Source organism: Cupressus sempervirens, chromosome 5 (assembly GCF_028749045.1).
Source record: "Cupressus sempervirens isolate cs-2001-9-10 chromosome 5, ASM2874904v1, whole genome shotgun sequence".
Classification (NCBI taxonomy): domain Eukaryota; kingdom Viridiplantae; phylum Streptophyta; class Pinopsida; order Cupressales; family Cupressaceae; genus Cupressus; species Cupressus sempervirens.
In genome coordinates, this window is record NC_143122.1 from 967848808 (window position 1) to 967858711 (window position 9904).

The window sequence follows — 9904 nt, forward strand, 5'->3', positions numbered from 1 at the left end:
TGGTCTGCAAATTACACAAAGCCCTATATGGTCTTAAAAAAACTCCTAGAGCCTGGTACAAAAGACTACATAACATTTTGATACAAATTGGTTTTCAAAGAACAAATGATAACATCAACCTATATATCAAGGGATTACTAGATAAGAAGATTGTGTTGGCAAAAATATTTGTGGATGATACTCTATTCATAGGAAATGATGATTTAAGCAAAGCATTTTTAGAATAAATGAATAAGGAATTTGAGATGTCCATGTTTGGTGAAATAAAATTCTTTGTTGGATTGCAGATACAGCAAAATAGAAATGGTATCTATATCACTCAATCTAAGTTTATTAAAGAGATACTCAATAAATTTGGAAAGGAAGATTCAAAAATAGTTGGAAGCCCCATGTCTATTGGGCTTAAACTTACAAAAGATGATGACTCCAGAGAAGTAGATCAAACCTTATACAAATCAATTATTGGGAAATTATAATATGTGTTACATACAAGGCTTGATATTGCCTAAGCATTTGGGATAGTGGAAAGATTCTCAGCTAAACCTAGAGAAAAGCACATGATGACAATAAAAAATATCTTGAGATATCTAAAAGGTACCAAAGACTATGGCTTATGGTACAAACTTGGAGGTGACCTTCACCTAAAAGTATTTACTAATGCTAATTAGGTAAGAAATTTTGATGATGGAAAGAGCACTAGTGGTGGAGCATTCTTTCTTGGTAAAAAGTTGGTATCTTGGACAAGCAAGAAGCAAAACTACACATCTCAATCCATAGTAGAAGCAAAATATGTAGCAGCAGTAGTGAATTGTTCTAACATTGTTTGGTTCAAATAGTTGCTAGAAGGAATGAAGGTTGAAATCAAAGAGCCAATAGTGATATATTGTAATAACACCAGTGCAATCAACATATCAAAGAATCTAGTGATGCATTCCTAAACAAAACACATTGCTATAAAATATCACTTTGTAAGAGAATTAGCACAGGACAAAGAAATCAGATTAGAATATGTGCATACAAAAGAACAAATTGCAGATATATTCACCAAGCCATTACCTAAGGATGCATTTTTGTATCTAAGAGGTAAGCTAGGGGTCATTCCCCTATCTAAATCTCACTAAATAAAGTTTAGTGATGCATCAATAGGAACCAAGTTGTAGATCAATCAGTTATTGTAGTAATGACAAGGACATATTGTAGATGAATCTGTACTCATGGTACATTAGCACTATTTAGAATTTTTTATGGCATGTGTTGTCAAAGAGGGATAAGTTTACTATCATATCTTTCTGAAATTTTGTAGAGGGAGAAGTTAAGAAGTCCCTTCATAGAGGGGGAATACTATGAGAGAAGTTTTTTGTATAAAATCAGAAAGGGAGAAACCTTCTAGCAGAGGGAGCCTTGTTCTCAAAATTTCATTGTGTTATGACAAGTTGTTTTTCCATCAATGCCAAAGAGGGAGATTGTTGGATACGACTGATTAATTTTTTGTTGTCTTTGATGTTACACAAATGTCATATCAGTTGATAGTCAATGCATGCAAAGCTCACTTGGTCAATGAAGATATTTTTCCTAGTCTACCAAGCATTCCTAAGTTTACTCTATACAGAAGGCAGTATCTACCAAGCTCACTCGGGCATCGAAGGAAGTTAGCAAAAAAGAGTGTTAACCAAGCTCACTCAGTTAACAAAAGGAAAAGTTGAATAGAGTCAGTATTAATTGAGTTCACTTGGTTAAAAAAATAATTTTGTAAGTTCATAGTGTTAACCGAGCCTTTATTGGTTAAAATAGGAAATCACTTTAGAATCAATTTCTACCAAGCTAGGTCAGCTAACAAAGGATTTTCTTATTTTAGCATGTAAAGCTTAATTAATTTACCTATTGATTCTAGCTAACTAAGGTGATGAATAATAGTTATTCTAATTTGTATTTGAGCTTACTTGACAATTTAGAAGATATAAGTAAAAGTTCAAGTTGTGATTTTAAAGTGTTTGAGATGAAAAGTTGATTAAAAGAGATAAGAAGAGAGGAAGCAAAATTGAAGGATAAGCAAGTATCCTTGTGGAGTAGAAAAGTGTTATTCAATTAGGAAGGATCAAGTATGAACTAGAATAGAGATCTGTAATAATTAATTTAGTTGCATCACAATTAGGTTATTTCATTGTTAGTCTTTAACCATTGTAGTAGTGAACTAAAATCTCTTAACAGAGTTGGTTTAATAGTCATTTGTAAATCCTCTAACAAGGTGGCAATTCCATTGAATTGTTTCAAGACCTTTTGCAAGGCCACTCCAATCAGGATGATTAAATCCTTTAATAAGGTCACACCTAATAGTATGTTTTGTAACCTTTAACAGGGTTGGCTCCTAACAGGGTTCACTTCGGAAGAGTGAAAAAAGTAACTAATAACATCTTAAGATTTACTAAAGTAATTCACACTCTACATTTACTGAGTTACAACAATTTACGTGTGTTTATTGAGTATCAGCAGTAATCGGTTTTATCAATCTAAATTTTGTAGTTGACATCTAAGGGATCTGGGATTTATTTTGGTGGTAACTGATTCAACCCCCCCCCCCCCCCCCCCCCCCCCTCCGTCTAAGTTACTCCTCTTTTATTTCCAACATCTTGATGTTAGGAGATATGGGGAAAGTTGTGTTATATGTCAAAAAGCAAAGAGCACTTCCACAAATATTGATCTTTACCAACCACTACCAATTACTACTAGGCCATGGGAATGTTTAAGCATGGATTTTGTAGTTGGATTACCCAAGAAAAATGGAGGCATGGATAGTGTGTATGTGGTTGTAGATAAGTTTATAAAAATGGCTCACTTTGTGCCATGTAAGACCACTAGTGATGTCACTCAAATAGCCTCTCTATTCTTCAAAGAAATTTTGAGAATATATGGGTTACTTATTAACATTGTCTTAGATAGGGACACTAAGTTTATGAGTCATTTTTGGAAGAATCTTTGGCAAATATTGGGCACCAACTTGTCCTTTGGACCAGCTTACCACCCCAAACTAATGGTCAAACTGAGGTTTTTAATAGGAGCCTTTGGAATCTTCTAAGATGGTTGACTAAGGAGTATAGATATTGGTGGGATCAACTAATTGGACAAGCTAAATATGCCTACAATGACACCATAAATAGATCTACAAAGAAGATTCCATTTGAGATAGTTTATGGACTACATCATAGGGGTGTCTATGAGTTGAGAGATTTGAAAGATGGAAAGAAATCAAGTGGTTATGCTAATGATTTTGCATGTGCCATGAAAGAGGTTCATGAAATAGTGAGGAAAACATTGACAAAGAACACCATGAAATGTAAAGAAAAGGAGGATGAAAGTAGAAGGCTAGTTGAGTTTAATATTGGTGAATTAGTCATGGTGCATCTTAACAAATCAAGACTTAGGAAGGGAGTTCCTCACAAGTTGTAGATGAAGAGAATATGACCTTGTCCTATAGCTAAGTATGGTGACAATACATTCAATTTTGAACTACCAAAGGATAGTAGACTATCACCAATATTTAGCATTGCAAACTTAGTCCATTATAGAGGACCATAGGAAGAAGTATCTTAGACTTTGCATGAAGTGGTTAGAGATGTAGAGGATCTCCAATTACCTATTGCTACATCTACAAGACCAGACAACATACTGGATACAAGAGTTTATAAAAAGACTAGAACCAAAGAGTACAAGGAACACTTGATAAGAAAGCATGGGCAGATGGATTTTGATGTAGTATGGATAAAGGAATCAGAGTTCAACAAGTTGTGAATTGATCCAAATATCCTCAATCCAAAGGTGTATTGATTTTTTCATTTTGGGGAGAATAATGTAAGAGCACACCTAGGCTACCTCATATGTTTAAAAGAATTTTGGCTTTTACTTGACTCTAGCCAAGTCAAAAGCATAGGTTAGTTTTATTTTAGACCTTAAAAGGTCATCTGCATTGTTGTCTAGGGGAGTTAGTCACTAGGACTAACGCCAGACAAATAGCCTTATTTAGCTATTATTTCAATTTCTTAAGTGTGTAGAAGAAATAGTGAGATGGAGTCATTAATGTGTCTTAGGCACATAAATTTTGTTAAGGTTGTTATGATGATGCCCTAGGGTCATTAAGCTAGTTGGTTCCTCAAAATCTCATGAGAATAGAGGTCCTAAAAAATAGGATTATGGCTTAACAAGAAGTTTCCAAATGTTTGCATGGCAACATTGGCAATAATTGCAAAAGTTGCATGCAACATTGTTACCCTTGGATTCCCTAAAGTCTAGGAGATGGTACTTGACCAATAGGCCCTAGAATGATCGATATGGCATCATATATTAGCCAAGATTTCAATCTTGTATAGGGAGATATAAATTGTATTAACTTGGTGTGTGGAATAGAATTTTGAACAATGTTATAGCAGCTTTTTGAGTTTTTGTGATCATAGTACCTTAAAATCAATTGAAAGGCTATACTTGGTGATTTATTAGTATACTAGGTGTATTTTTAAGAGTTTTTTCATTTGGTAAACAAGTTTATTAGAGTTTTGGAGGGTTAAATAAAATGTTTTTGGTTTTGAGAGCTCAGTAGATCTGTGCTAACCAGTTTGTAAAGAAATGGTTCCTCCATGAAATCTAGCCATGGGAAACACCTAGGGATAGATGGAAATGTTAGGGGAGTCATTTGTGTACATATTTCTAGGATTAGGAGTTGTGGAAATTTTTGGAAATATTTTTAATGATAATACCTAGGTGAGAAGACATAGCCCGGTTAGAAGTTTAGGACAAGAAAAATAAGATTTCTTCGAAGACAGAAAGGTACAATATAGAACAAGTATATTTCCAAGTATGTCATGAGTTCATCTTGGTATGATAAGAGGTTTCAGAGGTTCACCAATCCATTTGAGAGGATTTTGAAGAAGAAACCAATGAGGTCCTGAGAAATAAGATTTTTATCCCTATTAGGACTACATAATAGGGATCACCTACATGAACAACTTAGGAGCCTAAGACATACAAAATCCTTTAGGAAATCCAAAAGGGTTCTTGAGACTATTTCTTTTTACTAGGTTGCTTGGAGATTTTTTGTAAGAAAGAGGAATTAGTCAACTTCAAGGGCTAATTAGAACTAGGCCTAATTAGGCTTCCTAAAGAAAAAACCTTGAAATTGATAAGGAAGAAGTTGTAAGATTTTCTAAATAGACTCAATTACAAGTAAATGGAGTGATTTCATGTTGATAGATGACCCTGTAATGAAGGATGAATTGTTTGAGAAATTTGCACTTAGAGCTTTCTAAGTGAGTGTGGAGAAGAGTACTTAAACTAGAGTGTTAGTCTTCTAAGGGTAAGCACAAAGGATAAAACTCTTGGAGGGGAGTTTGGATTGGTATTAGTTAATTACCTAAACCAATCAAGGACCAAAGAACACTAGGTGCCTAGGATATACAAGCTAGGTCCCTTAAGAAGTAGTGTAAGAACCCCTTAGGAACACTTACACCATTGAAGTAGAAAATAAAATAAAATAAAAGGTAGCTAAGAAGTTAGAAGAGGATGAAAAGAAAGAGAAATTGGAAGAGGAGAAAAAGTAGAAAGAAGAAGAAGGAAGAAAGGAAGAAGAATGAAAGAGAAGATAGAAATATAAGAGAAGAAAAGATGAGAAAAGAGGAAGAAGAGAAACGAAAAAGAAGGAAGAAGAGAACAAGAAAAATGTGGAAAAATAGAAGAAGGAAAGTGTACCTAGTTCTTCTTGGACACCCCTTGCACTAGCAACCTTAATAGGATCTAATCAAGATGATTAGAATGGATTGATCTTGTTGTATACTCTCAAAAATGGTTCACATCTACAATTTAATCACCTTTTCACACTAACTTGCCCCATTTTCTCAATCTCCTAATTCTGATCTTTTGGCCAACTTGATTATATATCAACAATATTCATCATCATTCATATCATCTTTCACTTTAATTGTAGATCATTTTGGAATTATGCCAAATCTACCTAGAATCACCCAAAATCAATCCTAATCAACCCAAAATGTGCCAAATGTCCCATATCTATCATCATATGTTTGACCCTAGGCATTGTCATGTCTCTTAGTGCCTTGGAAGCCTATCAAAACTTATCAATCTTATTAAATCTAACCTTAGTTCTATCATGGCTCTCAATGCTAGGTCAAACTATCATTCACATTATCCAATCTTTGACATTTTTGAGTCCCTTAGTGTCCGATTTTGATATCATCAAATCGGGATAATAATATTGATAATGTCTTTTGATGTTATTATGATCAACCCTATCAATCAGTGTCAATCCTATAGGATTTACAATTTCCATTAAATGTTAGGTTTCCTTAGTCCATGTCATGTATCCTTGGCATGTTATCAATTTTAATCAATCAATCAATTTGATCATGGTTTTAATCTATCCACCATCATCCTAGCTAAACTGCATAATCATCATATTTTGTCAAAGGACATTGTTGCATTTATCAAATCAAATTGGCCAATCATCTACTAATTTTCTCTATAGGATTAAATAACCCATAATTTAATCCTATGCCAACCCAATTTTTTTCATCACACATTACTGATTTTTCTCACTAACCAAGCATCATCAATTGGTTAATATTGTTAATTAATTGATTTGTCTTCGCAAACTATGAGAATTCACAATTTTCTAAGTTCTATTTTCCACCTCTAATTTTCATTTTATTAAATCCATTAGTGTGGAATAATGAATTTTTAATTCAAATATTCCACATTATCTTGACAATAACCTTGACATCATCATGACACATGGGCATGACACACCGTAGATTCTCCATTTACACTTGGCTATAATATCTCATATTGGATATATTTGATTCCTTATGCATGGATATAATAGGCTTTCACTGTCATAGATCCTTGGCTACAAGTGGCATTGGGATGTCATATGCACATAATGAATTCCTCTCCATTTTTAGTCATGTTGACTTTCACATGTCATAGAATCTTACATTTGACATCTTGTGTCATATGTGTCATGGACTTCCTAAGGAATCCCTTGCGAAGTTACACATTCAAGGTGACAAGTTCAATGCTCTCCTCTTGTGTGTTGGCTATAAATTGAGCCTTCTTGCTCTCATTTCAAGTCCCTTGGTCCTTCAACATCCTTAAGAGCCATATCATTATAGTCTTTATCTTAACATCTATTAGGCTCGAAATCACTCTTCTAGTATTTTCATAGCATCATTCCATCTGAGACTTTTTCTTTCAATTGTCTGTATTATAGGAAATTGGAGCTACATCATATAGAGAAGAAAGAAGGACATGGGAGCTAAAACTAAAAGAGGGAGTTTTACTTTATGTTACTTTCTTTGTTTTAGTTGTCTTTCATGGTAGACTAGAGGGTATTAGTGTATGTTCATTGATTTTTGTGATTTCTCGTAGTATGTTAGATATTATCCCATTTTTGAGTCCTACACTCATCACTCAGAAAGATCATAGATAAGAACAAGTAGGTGAAGATTTTTTAGATTTTAATGATGGAAGTAACTAACTAAATACTATAAAAAATATCCATACAAATGTTAGATGAAGATTCATAAGATAGAGAAAAAGTTGTAATCCAAGATTTTGATGTTGAGTTTACATAATTGTTTGATATAATAGTAGTAAAGGCACAAACTTTGCATGATCCAAGGATATTTAGAAAGGTTTGTAAAACATCAAGAATGATTTGAAGAACCTTGATGAGAAGATCAAGTAATTGAGAGATTGTCTATCTAAAGGAAAGGCAATCTATGGAAAGTGTATTTGTGCGCACACACACAAAAATCAGGGATATTGCAAATGAGCTAGGCAACAAAATCAAATAAATAGAAGAAATGATGAATGGAGTGCAAGATCTCTTAGTCAAGATTACAAATCATGAAAAAAAGGTCAGAAAAGTGAATAATGATATCATAATTTTAGAGCTACAAAAATAAAATGAAGCTAAATAAATTTTCATTTCCAAGGGAACATCTTGCATTAAATATTGATCTAGTTAAGAGGAAACTAGAAGAATGCTTAATAGTGAAGACATCTTATGAAAAAAATTCCTATAAAAATTTAGAAGCAGTAGAGATAACACCCTATGCTCTATGTGAAATTTTGAGTGTGGCAGATGTAGTGAAGGATAAATGGGACATGGAGTTCACCATGATGAAGTGGAATTTTGATGATTGCATTAGACAAATTACCAGTTAACAAAAACCTTGAAAGTAATGCAGAAAATTATGACTTGTAAATAAGTTTTGAAACCTTTTTCATTGATGTCAAAGGGGGAGTGTTGAAAATTTTATATAGATATGTAAAAGAGGAAATATAATGTAAATTCCATATAAGGAAACATAAGGTACAAGTAAGGGGGAGTAATGTAAAAGCTAGAATTATAATCAAAGGAGGAGTTATAATGTAATTAGGAGACATAAGGAAAGATGGTAAATATGTACCAATCTACAATCTTGTAATTTTATAAAAAAATTTGTAAAGGCCAAATTTTGAAAATTATATATTTTGGGACAGCTAATTTTCCATATGTTGCCATAAATTCCAAAGGGGGAGATTGTTGACAATTTGGCTAGGCTAGACATTTTTATGTTGTCATTTATGGCAACATATTAGTCATCTAAAGTGGGAAGATCAAGAAGATGAAGTATTGGCATGTATACTTAGAAAATTGTCTAAGTATCACTCAATTTATATGGAAGAATAATAAAGTTTTGATTGGTGAGCTTCAAAGGCATATCATAGACATGTGAAAACTTAGGTACATATACTTGACACTATGATGATGTTGTATGCAAGTGTGCAGGTTAGTATGGATAGAGTTCTGATCACTTTACCAATTACAATAGTATACAGGTAAAACAAAGCCTGATTAAGAAATGGGTATTTTGGGTTAAGAAATTACCTTGTTTACACAATAATTACTTATCTAATTAGGGATGACATCCTAGATGTTAACCCTAATTAAGTGAAATTCAATTTTGTATTTTGCAAAGTGTATAAAGGCATGAAGGTTGACTAGGAAGACAATTGTAAATGAGCAAACTTGTATAAAGGAAAGATTGAAAATGGGAAGTTTTGTGAAGCGTGTATATATTATGTCACATGTAAATTATGATGTATGATCAAAGGAATGTGAACTAAGATAAAATTTTGTGATGAATAGAAAAGACAAAATCAGATATTGAAGATATCAGTAGCAATGTAAAAGAGGTTTTTGTATCTATCTCTTTGTATTGTAGAACTACATTGTATCTTGCATTTTTGGGCAATGGGATCATATTGCATACAATTTTTATTTGTATATACCAACTCCTAATAGGGTTGAGGCTTCTAACAAGGACCAAGACACTATACGGATGTAATAAACTCCTAATAAGGTCAATATAATTCACAAGATACTTTTGATTAGTGGATCATTTTGTGGGTACCATTCCTACCAATATTTTCTCTTGGCCAAGGTTTCCCTAGTTAAAATAATATGGTGTTATGAGTTCTCTTATTGCATGGTTATGTTTACTATTCAGTATCGTTAGTTTTCTTTCATATGCAAGTTAAAAGATTGTTAATAATATCCACTTTTGGGCTCAAGTTTGTAAAATACTGATTCGCTCTCCCCCCTTGTATTTTCTATTTATAACAACACATAGAAGCCAATTTACATGAGAAACAACAAGAAGTTATAGAAAATTCAATGTAGATATGATGAGAAAATATTCCATTAACATGCCAGGCATAAAGCATACCTAGTTACAACTAAAAGTATATAAAATATAATCTACAAGCTTAGGAGATCAATCTTATGGGGCCAAACTCTAATGTCTTCTTTCTTTCTAACTTCATTCTACCTATCCTAATTCTAGATCTCAAAATT